General features: G+C 50.6%; 2 pseudogenes; one reads left to right on the top strand and one right to left on the bottom strand.

Annotated features, from left to right (window-relative positions):
* Nucleotides 1-11,003: 11,003 nt before the first annotated feature.
* On the top strand, nucleotides 11,004-13,570 carry LOC147601511 (fibrinogen-like protein 1-like protein pseudogene; annotated as a pseudogene).
* Nucleotides 13,571-16,942: 3,372 nt separating this feature from the next.
* Nucleotides 16,943-18,790, bottom strand: LOC147601510 (fibrinogen-like protein 1-like protein pseudogene; annotated as a pseudogene).
* Nucleotides 18,791-20,358: the final 1,568 nt, after the last annotated feature.

Here is a 20,358-nt window from a genome sequence, read left to right as displayed (position 1 = left end):
TCCTGAGACTGTCCAAAGGGGAATGAGCCCTTCTGGCCCGCTGCAGGTTGGGGCTGACTGAGAATCTCAGTGATGAGATGGCTAGAGTGGACCCTCCCCAGAGACTGCGGCAGCTCTTAGGCCTGGCTGTCACTTTGGAGAGGAGGCTGGCAGTGCATCAGAGTGTGTACCAGCATCCTGAGAGGTGATCTGCCATGCTCTGCACCATCTACCTTGCCACCCCCAGCAGAGGAATCTATGGAAGTGGGGACCACCAGCACACTTCTCACCCCAAAAGCAAAAAAGTAGATGGAGATAGGGGACATGATTTTATTATATATGTTTATATTATGCTTTTCTTATATTTTCTGCAAACAAGCAAGAGATCAAGCAAAAGTTGCAGAAAGCTTGTGTGGATGAGCAAGGAGTTCCTGAGTAAACTTACACATATAAAGGAAGCGTTCACCAGATGGAAGCAGAGTATGATGGCTGCTGGAATAAGGAGATGCTGTCCAGCAATTCAGGGATGGGGCTGGGAAAGCCAAGGCTGGCCTGGAGTGGCATCTGGCAAGAGAGGTGAGGGGCAGCAAGAAAGATTTCTACAAGTAAATAAACAAAAGGAATACTATGGAAAATGGGAATTCCTGTGAATCTGCTGCTGAATCTCCATTCAGAGGCCCTGGTGACACAGGACATGGAAAAGGCTTCACTTCTGCTTTTCTGGGGAGACCAGTCTTCAGGAATCCCAAGCCCAAGAGATCAGGGGAAAGGCTGAAGCAAGTAACACATACTCTTGCTGGAAGAGGATCAGGTTAGGGAATACTTAAGCAAACTGGACATACAGAAGTCCATGGGCAGGATATACCTGCAAATGCTGAGGGAGTTGACCAGTGTCACTGGAAGGCCGCTTTCAATAATCTTTGATTGATCCTGGCCACTGGGAGAAGTGTCTGAAGACTGGAGGAAAGTAAATGTTACTCAAGAGCAAGAAGGAGGACCCAGGGAACCACAGGCTAGTCTGCCTCACCTTGATCCTCAGAAGGTGATGAAGCAGCTAGTCCTGGAAACCATTTCCAAGCACATGAAAGACAAGAAGATGATCTGAACTAGTCAGCATAGATTTACAAAGGGAAAGTTGTATTTAAGTAACCTGCTAGCCTTCTACAATGACACTCGCATGATGGATAAGGGGACAGCAGTGGATATTGTTCACCTCGATTTTAGTAAGCTTTTTGACACTGTCTCCCAAAACCTCCTAACAGACAAACTGGCAAAATATGGATTAGAGAAGTGAACAGGGAGGTGGACTGAAAAACAGCTGAATGGACAGGCCCAGAGAGTGCTGATCAGTGGCATAAAGTCCAGCTGGACACCAGTCACCAGTGGTATACTCCTGGAGTCAACCCTGGGGCCATCCAGCTGCAAAGCAGGTCTGTGAAGAAGGACATGGAGATCCTGGTGGACAAGAAACTGACCATCAGCCAGCAATGTACGGTCATGCTAAAGAATGCCAGCAGCACCCTGGACTGCACTAGGAGTAGTGTTGCTAGCAGGTTGAAGGAGGCCTTCCCCTCTGCTCAGCACTGGTGAGACCTTACCTGGAGTCCAGTTCTGGGTTCACCAGTGTAAGAGAGACATGGATATGCTAGACAGAGTCCATCAAAGGGCCACAAAGATGATGAAGGGACTGGAGCAGTTCTCCTTTGTGGAAAGGCTGAGAGAGCTGGAACTGTTCAGCTTAGAGAAAAGAAGGCTCAGAGAGGGATCTTATCAGTGTGTATAAATACCTGAAGGGACAGAACAAAGAAGTGCGAGCTGGGCTCTTTCCAGTTGGTGCCCAGTGCCAGGACAAGATGCAATGACCACAAACTGATGTATAGGCAGTTCCATCTGAACACAAGAAAATACTTTTTCACTGTGAGGCTGACCAAACACTGGCATAGGTTGCCCAGGGCTAGAGTCTCCATCCTTGGGGATATTCAAAACCCAAGCAGACACTTTCCTGGGTGGCCTGCTGTCACTGATATTTCTTGAGGGGGGTGTTGGACCAGGAGATCTCCAGAGGTCCTTTCACATCTTGCCATCACATCCCAATGAGATGGCAAGAGAGGCCATCACATTGCCACCTGCCTCAGCAAACCACTTGTTTCCCCAGTGCCGGAAAACATCTTACCTCAATGGCAGCAAAGAGGGCCTGGTCAGACCACATTTATTAAGGTCAGTACACCCTACCCTCATCCTCCTGGATCAGCACACCCTCCAAAACAATCCTATAGTTGAATCAAGGGCCTCCTGTAGGTTTGTGGCCTCTGCATTTGCCCAGAGCACCCAGGCCCTTACCCAACCCACCCCAGACACTGTCACTGTTACAGATGGGAGAAGAATGCATGGTGGGGCCATAGCCCAAGAGACCTTAGAGTAACCACGATACCTGGGCATCCAGAGACTGTCCTTTGTCCCTAGTTATGGAAGTAAAACCTGTCTTTACCTGGCACTGGGGATCCTTGTGCTTCCCTATTGGAAGGGAAGACCTAGATCCTGAGGCAGGAGCTGGCCCTAGGAACCATCAGGCATTGCTTCCCGTACCACAGGACTTTGCCGGGGTTGTTGCAGAGATTCCCCTGTTACTGCTTGTGAGAGTGGGCCAATGCCAGCGCCCTTGAGTCGTTTCCACCTTCTCAGAGCATAGTTTGCTGAGTTAAGGAGTTTAGCCGGCCATGTCCAAAGTTAGCTCCTTCACTGAAAAGGACTGTTGTGAAAAAAGCTAGAAGAGACGGCCCACTCCTCCTCGAGAGTTGCTTTTAAGCTGCATCTTTACTCTTGGCTACATGGCAGCTGTGCAGCAGCTATGTCTGTGCCAAGCCTCATTCCTCCAGTTCTGCCCCGATGGGACAGAACTGGGCTTGACCTCAGACCTTCCCTATCTCTGCAGGCAGGCTTGGTCTGTGGCCCCAGCAAGGAATGGACTGTCACTATCTCCAGACTGGAGTCTTATCCTGACTTTCTACTCAGCATCACCCAGGGCCTCTGGGGTGACAAGGATTTGCAAAGGGAAACAGAGTGCAGGTGAGGGCTTGGGGAGCACCTGAGGGCATACAGAGGGCTCTGGCATGAAAAGGAAAGCAAATGTAGAACACTGTGATGCACTGCAAAGAAAATGGGGGGCTCTAGGCAGCACCAGAATGCAAACAGAGGAGTCTGAGGTGTACAGGAGGGAAATCAGAGCCCTCCGAACATACACCTTCTTTTGGGTGCACCAAAAGGTAAATGGAATGATTCTTAGGGGACAAGAGACCAAATGGAAGCCTCTGCATTGCACCAGAGGGCAAATAAAAGACCCTGGGGAGCATCAGAGGGTACACCAAAACCATTCATTCAATTCTACATGCATCCAGATCCCCTCCATGCAACTCTGTTCTCCCACATGGTACTGTGGTCCCCTCCATTCTTCTCTATGCTCATGCTTCCTCTGTTCCCCTCTGTGGACCCTCGATTACCTTCCATTCCCTTTTGAGTGCTTGTAGATCCTTTCTGCTTCCCTACCTGTGCCTTGGAACCCCACAGTTCCCACCCATGCATGCTCTGGTCTCCTCCACTCCCCTCTGTGTCCCCACCCCCCAGTCCCCGCTATCCTTTCTGAGTGCCTTACATCCAAACCATGCTTTCAGATTCCCTCTGTTCCCTTCTGGGTGCTTCTAGATCCCCTCAGACTCATTCTGTCCACTTCCAAGCATTCTCAGATGCTCTCCATTCCTATCCAGCTGTTTCATAGCTTCTCCATTCCCCTCCTTGTACACTCAAGTGTCCTCCATTTCCCTCTGTGTGCACCCAGATGTCCTCTGTTCCCCTTCTTGAATACTCGGATTTCCTCTGTTCCTTTCAGTGCCTGCTTAGTGCTGACTTCTCCCCTCTCTGCACACTCACATCTCTCTTTTCCACAAGTGCCCTCAGATTCCCAGTGTTGCCCTCCATCAACACTCAGGTCCCACTTGTCCCTTCTGTGGGTACTCCATTCCTAAGATTCCCAACGTCAGATCCCTTCCAGTCCCTCTGGGCACCCTCAGTTCCCCTCCACTTTCCCGCCGTGCACATTCATATCTCCCCCATTCCTTCCCTATGAACACAGGGTCAAGCTTTCTGTTTTCGCCTGTGTGCATGCTCAGACCTCTCCACTCCCCTCCCTACATGCTCAGATCCCCGTTGCTGCCTAGCATCTACCTGTTGACGCGGAAGTAACGGACACTGCTGACGACCAATATGATCAAGCAAATGCCAATTTATTGTTGATACATCCCGGTTAATATAGCCCTTCTAATTCCGTATCATGCGCAAGCTCTCTACTAATTGGTTAACTATATCATGCACGCGCTCCTAGCTAAAATATGATTCGTTAAGTCTCTATGTTCACGCGCACGGCCCTCTCCACCTGCACCCTGCTTCACATTCAGCCCCCAGTCACGTATGCCAGCTGTTTTCCTTCTTCTCAAGGTTGCTTCGTTTACTTTCTCACAGGAAGCTTCATTACTTTCTCACAGGCGGCCTCATTATTTTCTCACAGGTGGCTTCAGTACTTTCTTACAGGCAGCTTCAGTACTTTCTCACAAGCGGCTTCAGTGATGTCCTTGAGGCCTGCTGCTCACAAACATAACAATTCCATTCGGTCTGGATTGTTCACTAAGTGCCCCTGGTACTCCAGGTATCCAACAAATCCCCCTTTTTGTTTTGAACAATCCAGACCCACTTTCATCATACGTTCCATAGCTTTCACAAAGCATTTTTAAATATACCCCAAAATCATCAGTGTCAACAGCAAACCCGTCAATAATACCAACCCATAAACTATCAAATCTTTTAGCCAGCCTGTGACCCCCAAGGATTTCAACCAGTCTGTTAACCTGCTTTCCACTTGTATTGCATGCATGTTGCATCATAACTCTGCCAACTGATAGCGTATCGACTTAGAGTGATCAGAAACATTCATGCAACACATACCTTCAAAATCTTCATGTCCATGCGCTAATAACAAAAAATCAATGGCTGCTAGATTCTGCAAAAATATCATGACGCATGCTATCCATGTCTTCTAATAATCCTGATAACATGCTAGAGGTTAAATTCATTTGCTTTTGTGCCCAACAAGCTAATTTATTTAAGTTAGCTAAAGTTTTTGCAGTTGCTGCCCAAGGAACAAATAAAGATAATGCTATCCGCTCAGCTGTACCCAACAGGGTTAAATTGCCGTCACAATGGGGAGTCAATACTTTTAGCGATCTTCTTGCTCGCGTATGATACCGTAATGTTCTCATAGGTGGAGCAAACACTATCAATTTTCCAAAATAACATGGTCCTCCTATGGCCCTTTTTGGTACTCCTGACCTTATTTTACTACAATATCAACTAGGTTCATGTAGGCCTCTACTGAATCTCCCCTTTTTTTTTTTTTTTTTTTTTTTTTATTAGCCAGATTGTCTGTATTGAGTTGTTAATCATTTTTTGCAAGCATGGTATGTTAATGATTATGCCTAGTATGATGCCTAGTATCACAATTCCGATTTTAACCAAGGACAGCAACCACCCAATTATGCCACACACAAGCTTAGTTAATAAAATTACTGATCACACGTTATACATATTCATGATTATGAAGCAAAGCTAAGTTTCACTACCTTCTAGTAATTTTCTACTATAACATTCTTCTACTATTATAGATATAACAACTCCAGTAACTTATCTATAAGAGCAATGACTAGTTTTCTGCAGGCCTCTGTTGAAACAAGCCATAAATTCTGCTAACAATGTTTTGTATCTTAAAGCTTCCCTTCTCATTCCATGGCTTTCTTCCTGAGAGCATGATTGCATTCCTCCCTCAAGGTCGGTGTGCTTTCACTGATACCATACTGGCTCAGCGAAATACCACATCTCCCCCTTCTTTGTTTAGGAGAAGAGGCTTGTTTCAACGCTTTATCTGTTAAAGTCTGCACACATTTTAAGACACAGAATATAGATCAAAATACATATATAAAAGGAATGAATAAGCATCCCACAACTATTAGTAACAAGCTTATATCAAGTCACCAAAAGATTTCTGAATATCAAAACCATCACTTTGTTGCTGTTTTTGTACTCCTTTTTGCAAGTTTTGAATACTTTTGTGAATAGATTCCGAATGATCAGACAGATTCATGCAGCAAAGCCCATCAAAATCCTGACAGTCATGATTTTGTGCTAATAATAATAAAAAAATCTATTGCTGATCTATTCTGTTACTAACCCAACTATGCGAAAGACACCGCTGAGCAAGAGGCTGTTTATCAGCCGGGTCAGAGCAGAGAAGGGAGACAGGCGCAGCACCTTCAGGGCGTCCCCTGTTGTAAATAAAGTGTGCTCTGGGTCTGTCCTCTCCCCTCCGCTCCGAGCCACCTCTGTTTATCCCCTCAGCAGATTCAGTGAAAGAGTACTGACTAGGTGTTGCTGCATGCATGGCCAGTGCATACAACAAGGCCTGTCAAATATGTGCTCTGCAGGCTAACAGCGATTCTGTTTTATAAAGTAGCATAGTATATAGAATCTACATCAGTTAACAGCGTTAATAGTGCCGATGCAGTTGTATTTATTTGCTTAGCAAGCCAACAGTCCAATTTATTTAGCATAGTTAATGCCTAGGCACTTGCCACACCAGGTGTAAAGACTGAAGCAGCAATAATTTTACTTAGTTTCCAAAACTCTGTATTGTCTTGGCAATCAGATTCAATGCTATGTATGCTTCGTTTAGGTCTTTTATGCTGTCTGGATTTTGATATGTGCTCGCATGATTACGTCATGCTGTGTCGTTGCAATGTGTAGATCTTAAAGCATTTACAGTCATTACCCCTCTAGAAACATTAGTTCTTGAATAGTTAAAAAATAGACAGAAGTCCATCTTTACTGATCCCAAAAAGTTCCATCTTTTGTAGTTTTAGCACTCAGCACTCGTGGTTGCTGCTGTTTTACACAGAGTTGCTGTCCGACCGGTATCTGGCAGGTCAATCAAACATGTTCTGAAATACCCGCAGATGAGACAGACAGGGATCCACTTGTTTACTGCTCCTGTAAAGACATGAGCGTATCCCTTCCCCCATGTTATAAGAGGGAACGGTCCTTCCACTTATACAAAGCTCGACTCAGACAGGAGTATCTGTTAACCACGTCAGGGGCGGGGGGGTGGGGGCGCCTGGCGGCGGCTGTGGCCCCGGGCATATAGGAGGAAAGAAAACTAAAACCCGAGGTTTAAGACAAGAATAGGGAGGGATCCTTAAAGCCACCGCTACAGGCAAAAAACAGACCATCACTAAAACCAAAGCAGGACAATGAAAAAAGGAACAAGACAACCTCCCCCCACCCCTCCCTCCTCCCAGGCCCAACACCATCTCCACCTCCCTCCCCTGACCCCTGAGCGGGACAGGGATGGGGGGCGGGAAGAGGGAATGGGGGTTACAGACAGTTAATCACGCACTGCTTTATTGATATCAACGGTTTAACGGCTGCACCTACAGCAGCAACCATGACCGGAGCCTTTTCTTGTTCTAACATTCGCTCGACAGCTTCCAGCAGTTGCCCTGTACTAGATCCTTTTGGCAGCACACTAAGGGCTCTTAAGGGCTCTCTTAGGCTTTTTTTTTTTTTTTTTTTTTTTTTTTTTTTGTTAGCATTATTAAAGGCAAGCATATCTAAGAACTTTGCTTTCATGTCATCATCCAGATCAGGGTGAGCCATAATTGCGGTGTGCAACCGATCAATACATTTCCCATATGGTTCTGTGGGACCTTGCCTTACTGACGTAACGGCAGGTCCGGACTTTTCATCATACACCCTAGCAAGCGCTCTATAAGCCAAATCTTGGCCCAGTTGTAACACTTCGGTAGCAAATTGCGCTTGCCAATCAGATCGTGTGTAGGGTCCCACTCCCATCAGCATTTGAGTTTGCACCCCGAATAATGGATCACCCTGTTGTCGAGGCGTTGCAGGTGCCCTATCACAAGCAGCCTGCCAGTACTGAAAGAACTGCAGCTGCTGTGACAGTAGCAAAAGCATCTGGACAATCATTCTAATATCATAAGGAGTTAAAAACTGTGACAAAAAAAAATATGCTGCAACACAGATTGAGTATATGATGATTTTAGCCCATACTGAGTAACTGCACTTTTAGCTTCCTTCAATATTTTCCAGTCTAATGCTTGCCACACACTTCTCCCAGTATTATTGGTCACAACTGGAAATGCCATGGGCAAAGGCTCTCCTTCTATCAAAGCACCTCGAATCACCTCTTTCCACTGCACTATCGGATTCAAAACCCCGGCCCCTCCCGCCGGCGTCCCTTGCAAAGGTGCAAAAAGACTGATCTCACCCGATGCTCCGTTCGGAACGAATAGGTTGGATGCTGACAGGTCTCGATGTGGCACAGGCGAAGGAGTTGACAAGTTTCCCAGCGACGCTTCTAGGCGAACCTCTAGGGCTTCTAGCCTTTTTAGTGTCTCTTGCAGCTGTGCATCCTTCAAGCCGGATGAATGTTCATCCCCCTCTTCCTCATGCCGTGGTGGCAGGGAAGAAGGTGGTAACGGGGGATAAACCGGAGCTGCTGGCGCCGGCGAAAAGGCTCGTGACTCTGAGCCTGCACTGGCGCAGTGTGGCGGGGTGCCTGGTGGTGGTACATCTGATGGTGAAAGGCTTTCGGCAGTTTTTCCTTCTGGTGCTTGTATATCTATAGTTATAGGGGCTGTGGCTGCAGCTCCTGCAGTCCTTGCTGGGACTCGAACCCCCCCACCCTCAGCACGAGCCGGGGCGGCGGCAGGGCTCGTTAAACCCGAGAACGGCATGCTAGTAGCGGAGGTGGACCTGCCGGCTGGAGTTAAGGCCACAAAAGCAGATGTGGCAACTGAACGTTCGGCTTTCATGCTTATCAATGTTTCGTTAATTAGCCTCCACACGGTGGAGAGTTTGCTCGCCTCCTTTGATCCTTTACTTTTTTCATCCCACAGCTCTTTTCCTATCTTCTCCCATGTCGGGAGTTCAAAAGCATCATCAACTGTGGAGATTAATTCCCTTTTCTTTGCCCACTGCAGCAAAGCTTCTAGGACGGCCGAGTCATAACTCAGTCCTCTCATAGAGAGCATATGTTGGAGGAGCTTAACCACTGCTGACTCCTCTTTGGTCAGTGTGGACCCCATCTCCTCCCCGGCCGCTCGCCTGGCCAAGACGAGATTCCCTCCGTACCTTTTGTACCTTTTTGCGCTATAGCGACTTCCCGAGTGCCGGGGCAGCACTCGCCTTCGACCGGCTTCCGCCCCCTCTTCTTTTCCTATTTCGGTTCCGTCGGGATGACCAACGCCGATCTGAGGGTCCCTGTTCGGGCGCCACCTGTTGACGCGGAAGTAACGGACACTGCTGACGACCAATATGATCAAGCAAATGCCAATTTATTGTTGATACATCCCGGTTAATATAGCCCTTCTAATTCCGTATCATGCGCAAGCTCTCTACTAATTGGTTAACTATATCATGCACGCGCTCCTAGCTAAAATATGATTCGTTAAGTCTCTATGTTCACGCGCACGGCCCTCTCCACCTGCACCCTGCTTCACATTCAGCCCCCAGTCACGTATGCCAGCTGTTTTCCTTCTTCTCAAGGTTGCTTCATTTACTTTCTCACAGGAAGCTTCATTACTTTCTCACAGGCGGCCTCATTATTTTCTCACAGGTGGCTTCAGTACTTTCTTACAGGCAGCTTCAGTACTTTCTCACAAGCGGCTTCAGTGATGTCCTTGAGGCCTGCTGCTCACAAACATAACAATTCCATTTGGTCTGGATTGTTCACTAAGTGCCCCTGGTACTCCAGGTATCCAACATCTACCCAGTTTAGTTCCGTTCCTGGGCAGACACTTGCTCTACTCTGCAGCCATCCATCCTGCATGGCCAGTCTCCCAAACCCAGTGTCCCAGAGACCACAGCTATCTCAACTGGCCTACAGAAACCTTTTAGCCACTGTCAGCAGACCCATTCAGCTGCATCCTTGCAGATCGGGAATGTGGAACAGAGACCTCTTCTGCTTCCCCCAGATGGGGACCACCTGCCTGCTGTCATGCAGTCTAGAAAAAACTAGCCACTCCAAATATTGTCCCACAACAGTCAGTCTCTCTGGGAGTCTCAAGACTGCTCTAACTTCCCCACCAAGAGCTAGGCTGGGCTTCTCACAAGCACATTAGACAAGAAGCAGTTGACCTGGCAGCACCCTGCTGTAATGGTGTGAGGCGGGGACATCCCCAGTGTTTGCTTTCCACACTGGCTGGTGACTGGCATTCAAGTGTTTATTTACTGAGCTGCACTCTTCAAAGGTCCCAAATATGCTGTTTCCAGGGGAAATTCAATCCAAGCAGCTAAGCACTCACAGAAGAGACCATTCAAAGAAATTTTGCTGGCACAGGAGTTATTTTCTTTGCAGCTCAGAAAACTATGCATCTAGAGCCACAGGCACCTTCATCTCAGCTGGTGTTTTCTAAGGGCACAGAGGAAAGCCAGCCCAGTTTCCTCCTCCAGAAGGAAGAAAGCCGGGAGCGGGGGGTTAGGATCCACTCACCCCGCCCACAGCAGGGAACTCTACAAATGCCTCTGTGAGACCTGCCACTCCACAGCTCTGTGCTCCTGAGGGCATCCCTCTCTGAACACCGTGGGTGAGTACGGGGCTGGGAAGCGGGCGCTCCTTGCTAGCAACGGGAGGAGCACAGGTGGGGCAGCCCAGCCGTAGGGAGAGGCTCTGTGCACTGGTCTTTGCGCACTGTGGAGGGTAGTGGCACTCCACCCAAAATTATCTCATGCGTGACTTTTCAGGAGCTAATCAAGGGGAAAAGGCAAGGTTCTCTATCCCTAGGGCAAAAGAGTTGAAGCCTTTTGGCAAGCTTTCCAGCTTCCATGGACCAGTCTGATGCTGCTCAGCATGCTTGGTGCACTCCTGCATCTCACATGGTCGTGTTACACTGTGCAATGCTGGAGCCATGGGATTTCCCGTCTCTCGGGAGGGAGGGTCACATTTCATCTTTTCTCCATCTTTTCCCTTTCTAGCAGCCCAGTGCCTCCTACTCCTTGCTTGCATGCTGGTCTTGGCTGCCCCAGGCCACTCCATGCGTGTACAAACCCTAAACATCTTCAAGAAATCTCCCTCCAACACTTCGGCAAGTGCTCTGAAGAAAACCAGTATGTAGCATCCCATGGGCATCGCAGTACTCTCACCAACCCCCTTCAGTTCCTCGGTCTGGGTCAGCCCTGGCTAGTGAGCAGCCCCAGCCCATGCTCTGGGCCAGTGGAGGCTTGGTAAAGCGACACTTGGGAGAGGGTGTGTCATCATGCCTCAGATCCAAAAACCACCTCCATAGTGTATACAGGCAGGCACGCTGGGGAGAGGCAACATCAACCCCAGTCTTTGCTCAGCTGTGGAGAGGAGCTCTGCCCACCTGTCAGGATGACCTTACCGCAGTGGGAGGTCCTGCAGCAAGCAAGCTGAAGGCATGGGGAGACCACACCTGCCAGCACAGGGGGGACCCAGTGCTGCGCACTCATGTGCAGCCAACTCCGGGTGGGGAAGGGCCCTACGCTGTCCCTAGCCCTGGCCCCGCTCCAGGACTGAGGATGGTGGATGTGAGGAGGTGTACCTCATGCAGATTGCAGTGCTGCACTTGTGCATGCATGTGCGTGTGTGTGTGTGCGCACGCACTGTGCAGACTGGTAAGGGTATCTGTGTGCTTGAAGGGGTCATTTTTCACCCATTCCCTCAGTCACAGGCAGAGGCAAGGTCCTCTTCACCTTCCTCCTCAGCGTGACCCGGTTTTAGCGACACAATCCCTTTTCAGGAGACCCAGAACAGCCCACTAGTGTCCTTAGTCTCCTGGTCTGATACCAGCAGAGCCCAGTGGGTCTGGTGCCTTTCACTGAGGCTGCCTCCTGTTAGGTGTCCCATATGGAAATGGAACAGAGGGCTGAGGCCAACCTACTCTCACCTCCAGCCAAGCACACTCACCTCTCTGGGCTGGGACAGCTGATTATCCCCCAGGTACTCTGGCCAGATGTCCCTCTTCCCTGCCACAGGGTGAAACATGGTCTTGTCCTGTTGCACAGACTTTTGTTATATCACCTTCTCTCCCACTGCAGGTTTGCCCAAGGACTGCAGTGAGGTCCTTGCTGCCAGCCCCAGTGGCGTCTACGTCATCCAGCCCACAGGCCTGCACCCCATCGTGGTGTACTGCGAGATGAACACAACAGACGGGGGCTGGACGGTCATCCAGAGGAACCGGCAGAGCACGGAGATCACCTGGGCTGAGTCCTGGAGCACCTACAAGTATGGCTTTGGGAACGTGCACACTGATTTCTGGCTGGGCACTGAGTACATCCATCAGATCTCCAGGCAGAAAGTCTACCAGGTCAGGTTTGTCATCTGGGATGCCGCAAACAATACAAAGTTTGCAGACTACAACCTCTTCAGTGTGGAAGATGAGTCCCACGGGTACCGGCTGAGGCTGGGAACGTACTCGGGGACAGCGGAGGATGCCATGGACTCAGACAATCCCAGGAACATTCACAACAACATGAAGTTCTCCACAAAAGATTGGGATCAGGACACTTATAGAGGGAACTGCGCTTCCCGCTCTGGGGGCGGGTGGTGGTACTCGGCATGTTATTCCGTACAGCTGAACGTCAAGGGGGCCATAAAGTGGGGCAGCCTGTGCAACGGGAACTGCAAAGCTTCTGCCATCCTCATCAAACCAGCTCCCTACCATTAGTACTCTTTCCTCTCCTGTCTGCACCAGGCACACGGCCAGACCAGTGTCCTGCTGGGACCCATTTTGCTGGCTGGGGGACTGGGGGTGAATCGAGTTGTTCCTGTATATGAAGACCTGTTTTCTTTTCCTCTTCTCCTGAAAAGTAGCAAAGCTCCCTGCTTTGTCTCTAGCCTTTCACCTGTGGTGGGTTTTTAGGGATCATTAGTAGAACAAGTCTTTATACAAACACAGCAGTTTCCAAACATTTTCCATCTGGAGAGAAAACTGCACAGAAACCTAAAACCCTCCTGATCCAGCAAGGTCTTATTCTCTTCTTGCTTTGCTTTTAGCCTGCAGAATAAAATTGTTTTCAGAATCTGCACAGACATGCACAAATTCACAGAGGTGAGGGGTGGAATGTCCTGGTTTTATTCAGTGAGGGGAGCTACGGTGGCAGCTTCTGTAAGAAGCTTCTAGAAGTTGTTTCCCCTTTATCCAGTGGACTCAGCGGGGCCCAGGGCAGACCCGCTGCTGGCCAAGGCCGAGCCGATTGGTAGCAGAATGTTCCCTGATAACGCCTCTGCGATAACAGATTTAAGAAGGGGAAAACAGAAAAAAAAGAGTAGAGAAGATGGGATGTGAATGAGATTCTGAGAGGCGTCTGCCAGCCTGTTGAGAAGAATTTCTTGTGAGAGGAACGGCTGCAGACGCTAAGGTCAGTGCAGAAGGAGGGGGAGCAGTAATGCAGCTCCTGGCCAGAATTCCCCTGCAGCCTGTGGTGATGAACATGGTGGAGCCGGCTGTGCCCCTGCAGCCCGGGGAGGCCCATGGAGGAGCAGAGGTCCCCCTGCAGCCCGGGGAGGACCCCATGCCGGAGCAGGCAGGTGCCTGAAGGAGGCTGTGGCCCATGGAGGCCCCACTGGGGCAGCCGTTCTGGAGAGACTGCACCCTGTGGAAGAGATGACCCACGCCGGAGCAGTTTCACGGAGGACTGTGGCCCATGGGAGAGACCCCACGAAGGAGCAGGGGAGGAATGTGAGGAGTTCTTCCCCCGACCATGAAGCAGCGGCGTGAAACAACGTGTGATGGACTGACCGCAACCCCCATTCCCTCTTCCCCCTCTGTGCCATTCGGGGGGGGGGGAGGTGGCAGAGATAATGTTAAGCCCGGGGAGGGGGGGTGGGGGGAGGTTATCTTGTTCTCTGTCTCATTCTCCTGCTTTGGTTTGAGAAATAAATGACTATTTTTCCCCAAGTCGAGTCTGTTTTGCCCATAACGGTAACTTTAAGGATCTCTCCCTGACCTTATCTCAAACCTCAAGCCTTTTTTCTTATATCATCTCCCCCGGTCTCTCGGAGGGTGGGGGGAGTGAGAGAGAGACTGCGTAGCTTGGTTCAGAGCAGGGCTAACCTACAACAATCCTGCAGAATAAAATTGTTTTCAGAATCTTCACAGACATGCCTAAATATCCTTCATTTGCTTGGGAACTTCTTGTAACTGCTGCCAGTTTCTTGCCAGGAGCAGACCTGAGGCTCCTGTGCAGTAAGAAAAGACTTTCAAAGGGAAAATTTTTCATTAGGCTTAAATGAGGAATTAAAGACAAAACTTTCACTTAAAGAAGATAGTTGTGTTTCAAGGTGAGCATCTTTCAAAAAGGGAATGCAGTACCACATGGCCAAGAGCAAGCACTGAGGGTAGGAGGCAGGCATCAGCCCAGTTCAGCCCTATCAGCCATGACCTGGAGCCAACCACCCTGCCGTGTTAACCTTGTGAATGCTGGCCCAGGCCGTGGAAGGTAACTGGTAGAGTGGACAGGGAAGAAAGGGACAACAGCACTGCAAAGCCACACAGCACTGCATGACAGGGACATCTGGGGCAGGTTTAAAAGCTGAGGCAGCCTGACATGGCCGGGATCCCAGAATTTTAAGAGGCCTGGATCAGCTTGGGTCTGTAGAGGCTTGCTCCAGTGTGGTGATATCTGTATGTGCTGCATAGCTCAAACTGGGAAGCCTTTCTTAACAAGCAGCACCCTCATACATTCATCTCCCCATGCATCAGGGCTGCAGGCCCACAGAGGCCTCCAGGGCAGTTAGGGCTGCCGGCGCAACCCTGCTATAGCTCTGCAGGGTGCCCTGGGACCTCAGCTGTAGATCTTGGCCTGAGAGTCCCAAGTTGTTCAGGATTCACAGCCACAAGCCTTCCTCAAGCTCATGTTTTCTTACAAAAAAAAAAAAAGAGGAGAGGAACCGTGGCTTCTTTTGAATCCTAAGTTGAAACTTGCCTCCATTGCAAAGGAGATCCATAGCCACATTCCCCCTGTGCAGCAGAGTACTATGGGACTGACTGACCCACATCTCTCACACCCTCATGGAGCCCACCACCCTCTCCACACCTCAATCCGTGGTTTCTTCCCTTTCCCCAACCACCCAGTAATGGACAGGGGCAAACTATGGGCAAGGATTTTGCAAAACGCTGGGCTTTGCTGGCCCTGTTGGCTAATCGTAATCTTCCAGCCGCAGTTCAGTGCCCAGTGGCTGAAACAAGCCATTGGAAGCAATATTGCATCCAGAGACCTAAGAATTAAACCACAGACAGAATTAAGTACAACAGCTGTGCTCAGCTGTAACAAACAACCGTACTGAAGGGAGAAAAGCTCACGGTACAGGCTAGTGCTGTGGAACATTGAAATATTTCAGGAAAAAAAAAAAAAAGTAAAAGCAGCACAGAACCGCTGCATGCTATGCTTCCACACTGGAAGGGAGGGATGCCATCCAGAGGGACCTTGACAGGCTGCAGAGGTGGGCCCGTGCCAACCTCATGAAGTTCAACCAGGCCAAGTGCAAGGTCCTGCACCTGGGTCATGGCAATCCCAGGCACAAATACAGGCTGAGCAGAGAATGGATTGAGAGCAGCCCTGAGGAGAAGGACTTGGGAGTGCTGGTGGACGAGAAGCTCAACATGAGCAGTCAATGTGCTCTTGTGGCCCAGAAGGCCAACCGCATCCTGGGCTGCATCAAGAGAAGCATGGCCAGCAGGTCTAGGGAGGTGATTCTCCCCCTCTACTCTGCCCTGGTGAGACCCTACCTGGAGTACTGTGTCCAGTTCTGGAGCCCCCAACACAAGAAGGACGTGGACCAGTTGGAGAAGGTCCAGAGGAGGGCCACAAAGATGATAAAAGGGCTGGAGCACCTCTCTTATGAGGACAGGCTGAGAGAGTTGGGGCTGGTCAGCCTGGAGAAGAGGAGGCTCCGGGGAGACCTGATAGCGGTCTTCCAGCACCTCAAGGGGGCCTACAAGAAAGACAGGGAAAGGCTGTTTAGTAGGGCCTGTTGCGATAGGACAAGGAGAAATGGTTTTAAAACAGAGGGGGGTAGATTTAGATTAGATATTAGGAAAAAATTTTTTACAATGAGGGTTATAGAACACTGGAACAGGTTTCCCAGAGAGGTGGTGGAGGCTCCATCCCTGGAAAAGTTCAAGGCCAGGTTGGAGCAACCTGATCTAGTTGTGGATGTCCCTGTTCCTTGCAGGGGGGTTGGACTAGATGACCTTTGAAGGTCCCTTCCAACCCTAACCATTCTATGATTCTATGATTCTATGCCAGCTCTGCACCAGCTCAGCCAGGGAGCAGAATCAGCTGGCTGAGCAAACCATCTTGAAACCAGAAGCCACCATGTCAGCCCTGTGAGAGGTGAGCTCTGCACATGCCAGGGAGATGGGGCATCCTTTAAGCAGGCGTGTCTCCTTGCCTAGGAGAGGATCTGCATCATACACCTACTTTCCCCTAGATCCACCACCTCAACCTCAACTGCTCCCGCGCGTGTGTGCAGTGTCACGACGGCTGGTAGACATGAGGCAGCAAAGTTTGGCTCCAGGGTTTATTGCAGATGATTTCTCCCACCATGGGTAGCAGAGCTGTGGGGCGTATGGGGCCCGGGGAGGGAGCAGGGCCTGAGCAAAGCAGGGACACACCAATCGCACAGGGAAGGAACTTGCACTGTCTCCCCTCCCCAGGACAGGAGCGGGAGCGCCCACCCCAAACCAGTGCCTGTGTCCCAGTGCCAGGCACCACCGCAGCACTGAGTGAAGTCACCCGCGTTCTGGGGGCTCTGGGCGATCGCTCCTGAGCCCCAGAGCTGCTGTCGTTCAGCTGGTGACGGTGCGGGAGCCGCAGGCAGTGCAGGACATGCAGCAGGGCTGGCACAGGGCTGTTGGCAGGCACGGGAACAGGGCACTGAGCTGGGGACGGCAGCACTCCCACAAACTGCCAGGAGGCTGGGCACTGTGGCACGGTCAGCACACATCTGTGGGTTTGACCAGGATGAGGGAGGACGTGCAGTTGCCATTATCACAGAATCCTGGCCAAACGATGTGTTTTTTGGCATTGAGCAGGACATTCTGGCACCGGTCATACCACCAGCCCCCGTAGCTGTTGGCGCAGTTCCCGCTGTACTGGTCCTGGTCCCTGTCGGTCGTGCTGAACTTCATGTTGTCATGTATGCCCCCCTTCTTGGGGTGATAGCTGGTCAGATAGTCATCCCCATCACCAGAAAACCTGCCCAGCCTCAGCGGGTACCCGCTATCCTCGCTCTCCACCCTGAAGATGTCGTACTCGGCGTAATGGGTGACGTTGGCCTTGTTCCGCACGATGAAGCGGATTTTGTAGGTGCCCTGCTGCGTCAGCAGGTGCAGATACTCGGTGCCCAGCCAGTGATCGCCCTGCACATTCCCGAAGCCATACTTGTATGTAGTCCAGGATTGCTTCCACGTGATCTCAGTGTCATGAGAGTTCCTCTGGACAACAGTCCAGCCCTTGCCTTCGGTGTCCATGTCGCACCACACCACGCGGGGGGGTGACCTTGCTGGCTGGATGACATACACCCCGCTGGGGCTGGTCTTCTGCCCCTGCCCTTGTGGGAGGGGGAGAGAATGAGAAGGGTGGAAGTGAGGAAACTCATGGGTTGAGATGAAAACAGTTTAATAATTAAAAGGAAACAAACCACCACCACCACTTGTGAGGAAAAGAGTAAAAAAATAACAAATAGAGAACAATAAACCCCCAGAAAGACAAGTGATAAAACTGAAAACAATTGCAAATTATCAATTAAAACAACTGAGATGGGAGTGAGGTGCAGGGAAGCAGGTGGGAGGTGTCAGGTGGTGGGGGGCAGGCATCACCCCAGGGTCTGCAGGCAGAGGGGGTTATGGGGGTCAGGGTGGAATATAGGGAGGCAGAACAGGGGTGGAGGGGGGAGTGAGGGCATGAGACAGGAGGGCAGGGGTTGTTGGGGGGGGGGGGGGGGGCGGAGAAATACCAAAAAACCTCAAAGAGCTAAGGGGAGGGACCAAGGGAGCCAGACAGAGAGAGAATGATACAGACAAAAGTGGGCTATGGCACAGAAAGGGAAGAAATTAAAACAAAGGGACAGGGACCTGGAATAACTTAATCTAATGTAAGAAAGAAAAGGTGTATGTAGGATACAGGGCAGAGAGAGAGGAACTGAAAAATCAGGGACATGGACCTGGACATAGAGAGATGGGGGGTGGGAACTGTGAAAGGCTAAAAGGCAGATGAGGAGAAATTTTGAAAATTGTGATAGGAAGACAGACCGATAAATGGAAAAAAAATGGGCAGCAGAGAGAAAAATAAAGCAAAGAGGTAGCAGGAGAGAGGGAGAGGTATAGGGAAGTAAAAAAAACCTACAGCAGTGAGAGAAAGAGAGGGAGAGGCAGGGAGGGATGAGGATGCAGAAGAGGGATGAAACAACGCTGCTGGTCCAGGACCCATTGCTTCTCCTGCTCTCAGATCTGGTGCGAGAATTTGACGGTTTGGATGAGTTTTTCTCTCTCTCTCTCTCACCCCACCCTCCCTTCCTCCTCTGTACCTCTGGTCACTTCACTGTCATCCACTTAAGAGAACAGACTGGCGTCTTACACTCTTACAGTAGGAGGCTTTGAGGACACACAGCCTCACGCGCACACACGTGCCTGTCCTGCGCTTTCGGTTGCATACAGACCCTGCGGTGCATGTTGCCAGTCTGGCCTGCCGCCGGCTACGAAGAGGAATTCTTCCTCACCTGGAGAGGGAGGCTCCCTCTGGGCTGCAGCAGGAGGCAGATACCAGTCAGACGGCATTTGTTTTTTTCTTCCTTACCTTTCACCAGCCTCTCCAGCTTCCCGCTGCAGCAGCTCCTGTCCACAGCCAGTAAGTCCTCCCATGGCTCGCACTGGCCCCTCCACAGCCACCCGGGGCAGGGCAGCACCAGCCCCTCCAGCAGCACCCACCCCTTTACAGGGAGGGGCCGCCTCCATCACCCTCACTGCCCGCACCTGGGGCTCCTCCAGCCCCAGCCCACAGCTGGAGCCCGGCAGGAACTGGGGGCCATCGCCTGACCCCCACACTGCATCACCTCCTCCCATGGGCTCTTCACAGCCCCTGGCCCCGGGCACAGGGAGCAGAAACGCAGCCGGAAAGTCAAAGGACACGGCGAGTGTTTATTCAGCCCCAGAAGTGAGGTGCAGCCAACGCTCCCCCAGCCCCTGGAATGCCTCGGCAGCCGTTTCCAGAGCTATGTTCGTCTCGCATGGTCGGTTGACTGGCTCCTGTTGGGCTGGGCTGCTAGGCAGAGGTGGAGGCTGCCAAAAATGAGGAGCAGGGCACAGGACATCAGAAGAAAGGAGAAAAGTGGCAGCCAGCTGGACAGGGGGGCATTGTGAGAATGCATGAGGCAAGGAACGGGATGGCAAGAGAAAGACACAGACAAGAAGAAGGACAGATGCACAGTGAGAAAAAAAAGGCAGCAGGACAGAGACAGATAAAGAAGCAGCAAGGACAGAGGAGGAGAGGCAGAAAGAGCGAGTGGGAGCAGGACAGAAAAAAAATAAGAATAGGAAGCAAGATGGAGATGAACTAAAACCAGGGATGGGCAGCACAACAGGAGAGGAACTGAAAAACAACAGTGGCAAGGAGCAGGACAGAGGGATGCTGTAAGAAACAATGGCACGGGCAGCAGGACAGAGAGAGAATTTAAAAGGAAGAGAGAGCACGAGAGAAACAGAGTGAGGGGTGAGGAGAGGACAGACAAAAGGATACAGCAACAGTGGGAAAGAGGATCAGGGAGCAGGACACTGGGACAGAATGAGAGAAAGAGGGGCAGCAAGCAGGACAGAGCAGTAGAGAGGGACAGAGAGACAAAGAGGGAGACAAGGACAGAGGGAGATAAATAATGACTGGGGAGGGGAGAGAAAGACACGGGCAAGGAGCAGCAGAGAAGAATGGAGGGAGAGAGGGATGGCGAGCAGGACAGAGGGTTATAAAGATAGAAATAAGACGAGGGAGGAGGACTAAGAAGCAGAGACAGAAAGGTACAGGGAAAAGGACATTGAGATTAAGGAAGAAATAAGGTTAGGGAGCAGTACAAAAGGACAGAAAAAGGAGAGGAAGAAGGAAGAATAAAGATGGGGACAGGGAATGTGGCATATGGAGAGAAAAAGTAGGACAGAGAACAGGGGAGAGGGACTGCGTGATAACAGAGAGAGATGCAGATTGGGACAAAGAGACGGAGAATGCAGAAAACAGAAATGGGCAGAGGGACAT

This window comes from Chlamydotis macqueenii, chromosome 3, assembly GCF_036417535.1.
Source record: "Chlamydotis macqueenii isolate bChlMac1 chromosome 3, bChlMac1.mat, whole genome shotgun sequence".
NCBI classification, from domain to species: domain Eukaryota; kingdom Metazoa; phylum Chordata; class Aves; order Otidiformes; family Otididae; genus Chlamydotis; species Chlamydotis macqueenii.
The sequence above is the reverse complement of the archived record's forward strand: the minus strand, read 5'-3'. Positions and strand labels throughout refer to the sequence as shown.